The following is an 11,230-nucleotide window of genomic DNA, read 5'->3' on the forward strand; positions in this document are numbered from 1 at the left end:
TCAATAATTTTTTTTAGAGAGGAGGGCAAGGGATAGAGGGAGAGGGAGAGAGAATTCCAAGCAGACTCTGTGCTGGGCACAGAGCCACATGTGGGGCTCAATCTCAAGACCCTGAGATCATGACCTGAGCCAAAATCAAGAGTCAGATGCTTAACTGATTGAGCCACCCAAACACCCTTAGTTCAATAATCTTTAACTTAATCTCCCTGAGGTTTCTTCTTTGTTCTATGTGTTATTTAGAAGTGTGTTGTTTAGACTGGAGAGATGGTGTAACATGTAGTTATAGAAGTGGTTGTCTCCAGGATGCATCTTCAATGTGTCTGTCTTTCCAGTGTCTCGTACATTTGGATTTTTCTTTTATTTCCATTTATTTTTACACTCCATAAAATATAAGTACTTTGAAGCCAATGTCTTATTTATCTTAGTATTCCCTGCATCTGTCATAGGACCTGGCTGTAATAGGGTTAATGTATATTTGCTGAATAAGTGAATTCAGAATCTGAATACAAGCTCAGTCCAGACCATGTAATCCTATTTTTGGAAGGATTAAATGATATATAAATTCTGTAAGATAATTTGGTAATTATTTACTAAGAAAAAAAAGAAGTATGGGAGCACCTGGGTGGCTCAGTCAGTTGTGTCTGCCTTTGGCTCAGGTCATGATCTCAGGGTCCCCGCATCGGGCTCCCTGCTCAGTGGGAAGTCTGCTTCCCCCTCTCCCTCTGACCAACCCCCACTCGTTCTTGCTCTCTTTCTCTCTCAAATAAATAAATAAAGTCTTTTTCAAAAAGTGTGTTGTTTAGTCTCCAAGTATTTTGGGATTTTTCTAGCTATTCTCTGTTATTAATTACTTAAAAAAATTTTTTTTAATTTAAAATTTTTGTTCTGTTACTAATTTCTATTTTAATTCCATTGGAGTCTGAGAGCAGATGTATGATTTCTATTCTTTTAAATTTCTTAAGGGGTGTTTGTGTTTTATGGCCCAGAAGGTGGTCTACCTTGGTGAATGTTCCATGTGAGCTTGAGAAGAATATGCATTCTGCTCTTATTGGATGAAATGAACTATAGATGTCCTTTATATCCAGTTTATTGATGGTGTTATTGAGTTCAACTGTGTCCTTAATGATTTTCTGCCCGCAGGGCCTGTCCATTTTTGATGGAGGGGAGTTGAAGCGTCTAACTATGACAGTGGATTCATCTCTTTCTCCTTGCAGTTCTACCAGTTTTTGCCTCACATCGTTTGACCCTCTGTTGTCAGGTGTGTACACACTAAGAATTATGTTTTGTTGAAGAATTAACCATAAGGGTTCTTTTTAATTGCATGTTTTAAACTAAACTTCTTATTTTTCTGAGATAATTGTAGATTCACATGCACTGATAAATAATACAGAGAAATCCAAAGTACCCTTTACCCAGTTTCTCCCAATGTTAACATCTTGCAAAACTATAGTAGAATATCACAACCAGGATATTGATAGAACTGCAATCCACCAATCCAAATCAGGTTCCCCAGTTTTACTTATACTCATTTGGGTGTGTGTGTGTGTGCGCGTGCACGCGCGTGTGTGCGTGTGTATTTAGCTCTATGTACTTTAATCCCATGTGTAGGTTCATGTATCCACCACATTCAAGATAAAGAACAATTCCATCATTACCAATATTCTTCAAGTTGCCTTTTTATAAATACACCCACCTCCCTTCTCTCCTCCTCCTGCCCCAGTCCCTAATCTCTTGTAACCACGAATCTGTTCTCCATTTCCCTAATTTTGCCATTTCAAGAATGTTTGCCCATATAAATAAGCAAAGGATCTGAATAGACATTTCTCCAAAAAAGATGTACAAATGACCAATAACCTCAACATCATCCGCCATCAGAGAAATGAAAGCAGAGCCATATCAGATACCGCTTTCCACCTGCAAGGATGGCTGTTATCAAAAAGACAGCGTTGGTAGGAATATGGAGAAATTGGGACTCTTATACAGTGCCGGTGAGACAGTGAAACAATGCAGCTGCTTTGAGAAACAATCTGGCAGATTCTCAAAAGATTAAATATACAGTTATCATATGACATAGCAATTCCACTTCTAGGTATATGCCCAAGGGAAATGAAAACCTATGTTCACGCAAAAACTTGTATATGAAGGCTTATAGCAGCTTTAGTGGTAGTAATCAAAAACTGGAAACAACTCAAAAGTCTATCAACCCATGGGGCGCCTGGGTGGCTCAGTCGTTAAGCGTCTGCCTTCGGCTCAGGTCGTGATCCCAGGGTCCTGGGATCGAGCCCCGCATCGGGCTCCCTGCTCCGCGGAAAGCCTGCTTCTCCCTCCCCTGCTCCCTCTGCTTGTGTTCCCTCTCTCGCTGTGTCTCTTTCTGTCAAATAAATAAATAAAATCTTTAAAAAAAAAAAAAAGGTCTATCAACCGATAAGTACATAAACAAATTGTGGTGTATCCATACAATGCAATGCCACCTATCAGTAAAAGGGAAGGAACTATTAATACATGAATTAGCATGTATTACTTTCAAAATAATTGTGCTGAATAAAAGAAGATAAGTCCCAAAAAAGAGCATATACATACTGTATTATTTCATATATATAAAATTCTAAAAAATGCAAACTAATCTGTAGTGACAGAAAACAGATCAATAATTATTTGGGGAGTGGATAGGGGAATAAGTAGGAAGGGAGGAAAGGATTATAAAGAGGATGATGGATATGTTCATTATCTTGATTGTGGTCATGGTTTCACAGGTATATATGTATGTCAAAACTTATCAAAGTGTATACTTTAAATACATATCGTTGATTATATTTCAAGTATATCTCAACAAAGAGTTATGTCGGTACACAGTTAAAGAGCATACTTTTAAAAACCCCTATAATCAGGGCGCCTGGGTGGCTCAGTCGTTAAGCATCCGCCTTCGGCTCAGGTCATGATCTCAGGGTCCTGGGATCGAGCCCCACATCGAGCCCCACATCGGGCTCCCTGCTCGGCGGGAAGCCTGCTTCTCCCTCTCCCACTCCCCCTGCTTGTGTTCCCTCTCTCGTTGTGCCTCTCTCTGTCAAATAAATAAATAAAATCTTTAAAAAAAAAAAAAATCCTATAATCATACAAATTCCTCTTCCTCCATGTTCTCATGTCTTTATACATGTTTGTGTTTTTGCCACTGAAAATCAGAATGTTTTACTTTCTCCACTTGACACTATTTCAATGATTATTCCTTTTTTTTTTAGAGATTTTATTTATTTGAGAGAGAGAGAGCAAGAGCACAAGCAGGGGGAGCAGCAGAGGGAGAGAGAGAAGCAGGCTCCTGCTGAGCAGGGAGCCCAATGTGGGTCTCGATCCCAGGACCCTGGGATCATGACACGAGCTGAAGGCAGCCGCTCAACTGACTGAGCCATCCAGGCACCCCTCAATGATTATTTCTTAACTTATCCTTCATTATCATTTTTTTCAGGTTCTTATTTTTTCATACATGAACTTTTACATTAAAATATAAAATGCAAACAGAAACATGCACAAATTAGGAGTATACATCTCAATGAATTCTCACAAAGTGAACACACCCATAAGACCTTGCTTTGAAAACAAGGATCTCTGTTTTTGAAGGGTAGTATTTGGGGTTGAACAATCCACTGTGCACTGTCAAAGATAAACATAGCAGGGAGTCAGTGAAAGTGGTGAAAACAGATTTTCTTCAGGAACTACCGACCGTGGGGGAAATTCAAATTTCTGATTTGTGCAGAGGTGATGGGAGTGTTTTAAAGGAAGAATGAGGGAGCAGCAAGGGGGCAGAATGAACAGAATCAGGGAAGGGAAAACTACTAAAACCTGCGTGAGGTTGTTTGTCCGTGTGAAGTTAGGTTCCTACCCACCCACAGAAACTGGGAGACAGATGGCCTGTTTTCAGGTGTTGACTGAAACAAACCATAAATGCTTTTGGCAGCCTTGAATTTTGTCAGGCAGGCACCTTAGAAACTGTTAGTGTTGGTTCGCATTTTTTACAGCCAAGGTTGAGGCCAAGTCAAGAAGAGGGCTCAGAGGAGGCCGGCCAGAGTTTGGTCAGGGAGGAAATCTTTGCCAGCACAACTCTCCCACAGGTTGAAGGGCTTTCAAAATCATCCTGGGCCCCCTTCTACTGAACGTCAGGGACCCCTTTTCCCTTCCTCCAATTAGGATAAGCAAAAAAAAAAAAAAAAAAAAAAGCGCTCTGCGTCTCTCCCAACCCCCCCTCCCAAAAAAACCACCATACTAGATAATGTCTAATATGCCTTTCAGCTTTGCAATCCTACAGTAATACCACAGGCTGTTTTGTCTCCATTTGAAGACAGAGCCAAAGAAACAGGCTGAAAAGACAGTATGTAGAAATGTTGGACAGGGAATGGAGGATGTAGGAGGTTGTGGCCCTTCCTTCCCTGTAAGTCTTCATGTCAAATGCATACTCCCTTGCCTGAATCACTTTGTACAAATCCCCGGGAGCAAAGCAAGGAAATGGGTGGACCCTGGAGCAAACCCTAATTCCAGTTCTTCCATTTGACTTTATTTCTGTAAGACTTAGCCTCTCTTAGCCTCAGTTTTCTTACTTGTCTGGGAGATAATGCCCACGATTAAGTGAACAAATGTGTATGAAGTAGCCAGCACATAATAAAGTCTAATAATGGTGAGCTCTCCTCCCTAAGGGGGTGAGATAGCCCAGTGCTATTGAGGTCTTCTCCCAATATGAATTCCATTTTCCAGTGCTCTAGTAGGATTCTCTCAAGCTCAAAATCAAGACTGACAAGTGAAAACCTTCAGAAAATGAAACTCTAGTAGCAGACTGCAACTATTTTTCTATATTAAGTACAGTTTTCCATTCATTCATATAAAGTTTTCAATACATACTTGTTGAAAGCTTACCATGTGCCATGCACTAGGGCTAAACCCAGATGAAACAGTCTGGACTCTGAAGGAACTCACAGATCATTGGCAAATCCAAAAAGTTAGGTCAAGTTGTACCACAGGGCTAAGTGCCACAAGAGGGGACTATAGGGCAAGATGGAGGCAGGAAGGGAGTGCTAACATCCTCCAGGGCGGGGTTTGCTGGGGGAACACTGGAGATGAGAACATTCCAGGAAGAAAAGTTTGTGCAAAGGCCTGGAGGCATCCAGCAGCCTGTTTTCAGAGAACTGAGGCAAGAGTCCTGGTGAGAAGTGGGAGATGAGGAAGGTGGGAAAGGAGGGGGCATAATGTTAGCTGCCAGTTACAAGGACCCCTAGAGCCCATTCAAGTGGAAAGGAATTTACTGAAACATACTGGGTGGGATGACTATATATTTTCGCGCCCCATTTGAGAGGGAAAGGGCGCTATTTTTAATTATGCCTGACAGCAGATGTGCAGGAGACACGCATGGAGTTGTTAACTGGGGGGCACTCCCTGAGGCTGGGAGATTGAGAGCCGCCGCGCAGCCTGGAGCCCCGCCCAGGCCTGCAGTGGGGCAGTCCTGCCGCCCCCCTAGGTGCTGGTGCGGGACGAGAATCCCTGTCACTGCTGCCCAGGAAGCGCCCTTGATGGCATTACCAGCTTCCTAAAGTGGGCACCTCTGATTGGCGGAGGCTTCTTCACGCACCTGCCACCAAGTGAAGGGAAACTAGGAGAATAAATTCCTGACACCACCACCTACCCGCTGTGAGGCTTCGGGCAAATTACTTCACTTCCCTGTACCTCTATTTCCTCCTGTCCAAGATGGCAGGGATAAGAACACCAGCGGCCTCCAGAGTTGGCATGACGTTTAAATGAAATGACGTGTAACGAGCTTAGACCTGTGCCTGGCACAGGATAGCACTATGTGAGCTTTTGCTATTACTGTTGTTATTCCTTAGGGAGGTAGCCTTCATAAGATAAGAAATTTTCTCAAAGAAAGGAAGTGTTTTGAAGGGGCCCAAAGGAATGACAAATATCCACTACACCTTGATTCAGGGCTGAAGAATGTAACAAAAATGTATTATTCCGCTCATTTGTTTAGTCAATAAAAATGGCAGTGTCTGGGCCGCCTGGGTGGCTCAGTCGGTTAAGCATCTGCCTTTGGCTCAGGTCATGATCCCAGGGTCCTGCTCAGCAGGGAGTCTGCTTCTCCCTCTCCCTTTGCCCCTCCCACCCTCCGGCCCTGGCCTGTGCGTGCCCCTTCTCTCTCTCTCTCTCAAGTAAATAAATAAAGTCTTTTAAAAAAAATGGCAGTGTCCATGGGGCTGAAGATGCAAATAACGCCTTATCTTTTCATTTGCATAAATCAAATCAAATTCAGTGGAAGCTCCACCCATCAAGGCTGGTAAAAAGCACTATATTGACCTTCTTTGTAGGGGAGGGACTCCTTATACCTCCTTAGTATTAAACAAGAACCCCAGAAAGTTGTGGGGTCGTGTTGCTGGTCCTCTGTCTATGGCTGTTGCTGGTGTGGGCTCTGTGGGGGTCCCCAGGTCTGTGGAGGCTACTTGCAGGTGGGAATCCTCTCTGGACACTTAACCCTATCAGTACCCAACATAGTCCTGGGAGGTCTTCCCTGAGCTTGGCCACGGGTTTGGGAGGCTTGTACTCCATGTACCCAGGCAACCGTGCCTTCTAGGGGCCGGCTCTCTAAGGCTCTGCTGGCTGCATGGCCCAGACCCAGGGCCACACTCGGAACTTGCACCAACCACTATTCTCCTGTGGGCTCACTGTCCCCACAACTGCTCCTGGTGGTGAGTGTGAGGGCAAGGGACCGGAAGGAAGGGAAAGGAAGGTGAAAGCAAGCAAGCAGAAGCCCCCTTTCAACCCCTGCCATGGCCTTCATGCAAGAGGCAGCCTGCCCAGCTCCTGGAGAGAGGGCATTGAATCACACTTGGCAAAGGAAATAGTACCTAGAGCAACTGAATATTTCCTTGATATTACACTACTTTCATAGCAAACGTGGCTGAAAAGGTTTTGGACAAGACAGAGATGTCACTAAAGTTCCTTTCTACCCAGTTGGAAAGGGATTTGGCCCAGCAAAGTAGATAGCTGGGAAAGACAAAACCTTCTGTATATACTTGGGTGAGTTGAGACCTCTCCAACAACCACCTGCACTTGTTAACTACCCCCTGGGGGGTAAGGAAAGCCCAGACCTTCAGGATTCTGAGGCCTGGCTGCCCTCTTGGCAAGAAAGGAGATGTGGTTCATTCCTTTGTGGTGAATCCAGTTCCAAAAAGGAAAAAAAAAAGAAAGTTTTTCTCAATAGGTTATTCTCCCTCATGACGAACCACAGGAGTGTGGACTTTCTGCTATTGGTAAAGGGAGCTTTAAAGCATTTAAGTAGGGGATACACATGACTCTATTTCAGTTTCAGAATATTCATACTGGTTCATAATACATCTTTTATTTTTAAATAAGCTTTTTTAAATTTTGAGATAATTGTAGATTCACACCCAGTTCCAAGAAATAAGGTGGATCTTGTATACCCTTTTCCCAGTTTCCCCATGGTAACATCTTGCAAAACTATAGTATATCACAACCAGGATACTGACAATTGATACAGTCAAGATAGAGAAAAGTTCCATCACCACAAGGATTTCTCATATTGCCCTTTTTTTTTTAAAGATTTATTCATTTATTTAAGAGAGATTGAACGTGTGCACAAGTGAGCGAGCAACGGGTAGGGGCAGAGGTCGAGGGAGAGAGAGAATCCTGAGCAGACTCCCCACTGAGCACTCTCTCTCTCTCTCTAAAAAAAACATCACAGATTGCTGGGTACCCATCTTAGAGTGTCTGATTTAGTAGATCTGGGCAAAACCTGAACATTTGCATTTCTAGCAAGTACTCGGGTCATGCAAATGATGATGGTCCAAGTGCCATACTTTGAAAATCACAGCTCTGGAGTATATAACCTAAAAATGGTATTGCCGGGCCATACGTTACAAGTATTTCTTCAACAATTAATAGACACTCCCAAGCTGCCATCCAAAGTCAGTGTACCCTCAACTAAATTTTAAGGGATAAAAGAATAAACCACCCAAACAAAACATTAAAAGTATGGAGCAACAAATGTAACAAAGAATGTCGCAACACGAAAGAGGAAGTGCTCTGAATTCTTGTGGTTGGAAGGGAGGGCAGGAAAGTTTTTAACAGTAATATTTATGACCTCTGATATCTCCACACCAAAGCACAGAGTATGAATGATGAAGTAATTTTGAGATTATCCCAAGAAAACAAATAATACTAGGTATGTATAGTTTATACTATACTGAGATATAGTAGAATAGGACTTGTGGCAGGAAGCAGCTCTAGGAGAGTATTCTTTTGTCCAAAGAAATAGAAGAGGGAGATAAGGTCCTGAATGTCAGTTCTCAGCTTCATCTATCACTCCACTCCCCCTTGTTCTCCGTGGCAGCCACCATGGCCTCTTTTAGCTCCTTGAATGAAACCTCCTCCCTCCTACTGCAGGTTCTTTGTTCTTGCTGATTCCTCTGCATGGAACACTTCCTCTCTCTATCTGTCTGTACTCCGACCCAGTTAATTCCCATTTATCCTTAAGGTCTTAGATCTAATTTTACCTCAATAGAAAAACCTTCTCTAATCTTCCGGACTAGATCAAATCTCACCATCATAACTTCTCAACACATGATGCATCTCTCCTTCACAGCACTTATTACAGCTGGAATTTTACATTTTACTTGTGCGTTTACAGGATTTATGAATATATTACCCTCCAGCCTCAAAATCTCTAGCAGGGCTCGGCATGTGTCTTTTTTGAGTAAGCATTGTAACCTCAGCACCAACTTTGTCTGAAAAAGAGCAGATATCCATATATATGTGTTGGATGATTTAAGAGTAGGGTTCTGTGAAAGCCTTTAATGAATCTGAGATTAAAAGTGCAATGGGAAACATTCTGAAGAGGAAAACAGGAGAGGAAACGGAAGTACTTTCAGGACATCATGCACTAGCTTGTCACAGATGGCAATGATGGGCTCCTGTTTGAACAACCAATTCAAGAGGACTGGCTACTGGATCTCTGATCCTCTGGAGAAAAGTTTCTATTGCTGTACAATAGGTTCTATAGGAGGTCCAGTCATATTCAATATTTGAACAAGACAAGATATATTCCATATTTGAACAAGACATATACGAACAAGACATGTTGTTTGCAGATGATATGAAAGTTAAAAGGTTTACAATATAGACTATGTCAGAATTTAGGTTAAAAATAATACCAATGGAGCCTGGGTAGCTCAGTCAGTTAAGTGTCCAACTCTTGATTTCAGCTCAGCTCCTGATCTCAGGGTCATGAGATTGAGCCCCATGTCGGGCTCCGCGGGGGGCACGTGGAGCCTGCTTAAGGATTCTCTCTCTTCCTCTCTCTCTCTGCTCCTCCCCAGTGCACCTGAGCTCTCTCTCTAAAATATCACTCTCTCTCTCTAAAACAACAACAATAATAATAATACCAATGGAAATACTAAGCCAAAACAGGTAGGAGAAAGGTTAATCAATCTTGCAAATACATGATCTGGAAGGGAAGCTGGGTTTGACTATATTGTTTATGTAAAAAGAAAAAGACTTGATTGCTGACCACATATTCATTATGAACCAATGTTGTGATTCAACTGGTAAAAATGCTAACTGTCCAGAGGAGAGGAGGTGATGGCTCACTTTACTGGTGGACCCTCAAGCACTGTGTCTGTCTAGTTCTTAGAGCCAATCTGGGGCCTGGAAACCTTGAGATATGAAGAATGATTAGAGGAGCTGGAGAAGGTTAGCCTGCAAAAGTAAACATTAAGGGAAAACGAAAGCTGACCTCAGATAGAGACAGCCCACCAATTCATACCTCCAATTTCAGAAAAGATACTCTTTTTAAATCTCTCATGATGTTTTATTTCCACAATTTCTGATAAATTCTTTTTTACATCTTTATGTTGTTTCATTTATTCCTATTTTTTTCATAATCCCTGGTTTGTTTTGTGACTATTATGCCTTCATTTCTCTGAGGATTCTTTGAAAAAAACACATATTTTGTTTTCTGTCAACCCACTGTGTTTTGGGGGGGGGTTGTTTTCTTTTTAAGCCAGAGAATGGCCTCTTTTCTCTTTTCCTATAGATTGTTCTACTGCTTTCATTTGTTTGAGGTGATTTCACTTTTTTTGTTTGTTTGTTTGTTTTTTGGTGGACAGCAAAGCAAAGTTTATTGACAGTACAAAGTTCCCGAAGAGGGAGGGGACCCAAGAGCGTTGCCCATGATTTCACTTTTTGATTATTGATTTTGTTGCCAGTATTTCTTAGAAATATTTTCCTTCATCCTTTTCTTTCTTGTCCTTTTCCTCTCTTCCTTTCTTCCCCTTCCCCTCCCTGTGTAGTTGTTTACTTTTCTTCTGTCTGGTTTCTGTGACTCCCAGTCCAGAGCAAGCTAAAATAGTGGAGTTCTGGGCTCCTGCCCCATGGTCCTAGTAAAGAGCCAGCCAATACACCTGCCGGCTGGTTGGTTTGGTTGCCTCCTAGGTACTTGGCTTGCATGGAGAACATTTATTCTGTTACCTTCACAGAAGCCATACTTCAGGTGGCCTCTGCCTGCTTCCAAACTGGTGGAAGTCCACCAGAAACTTGGTTTTTGCTCTCTGCATGGCTCTGTGCTTCTGTTCCATTTTTTCATCCAAGGAGAGGTACAGAAGAGTACATAAAATATATATGTACAATTTTTAAAAGAATGATAAAGTGAGCACTCATTGTAACCACCACTAGCTATGTCTTTTACACTTTCCTCTTGCTGTCATGAGCTTGGAGTAGTGGGGCTCCCCAGATGGGAACCAACAATACCATCTTGATAGAATGCACCTGTCCACTCTAACTGCAAGTGGTGCTCCAGAAACCTCTGTGAGTTTCAGTGCCAAACCCCTGAATCTTAGGATACCGTGATCTCTTCCGATTGGTGGCTTTGTTAGCAGCCCAAACACCTTATAATTATTTAGCCCCAGTACCTCCCAACTAGGTGTGGTTACCATTATTGCCTTTTAAATAATTAAACAATTATTAACTCAAGATGTTTACAGCTTCTTCTCCTGACAATATCTTGTCAATTCAAATCTGTGAACTCTCTATGTATATATTCCACCTGCAAGGAAAGACAGGGTCATTTTATACATTGGGTGTATTGCTCTTGTACTTAAGGACTAGAAGCTTTCAAAAATCTCCATATATATATGTATATATATATATACATATATATGTATGTATATGTATGTATATATATGTA

Source organism: Phoca vitulina, unplaced genomic scaffold, assembly GCF_004348235.1.
Source record: "Phoca vitulina isolate PV1807 unplaced genomic scaffold, GSC_HSeal_1.0 scaffold20, whole genome shotgun sequence".
NCBI classification, from domain to species: Eukaryota; Metazoa; Chordata; class Mammalia; order Carnivora; family Phocidae; genus Phoca; species Phoca vitulina.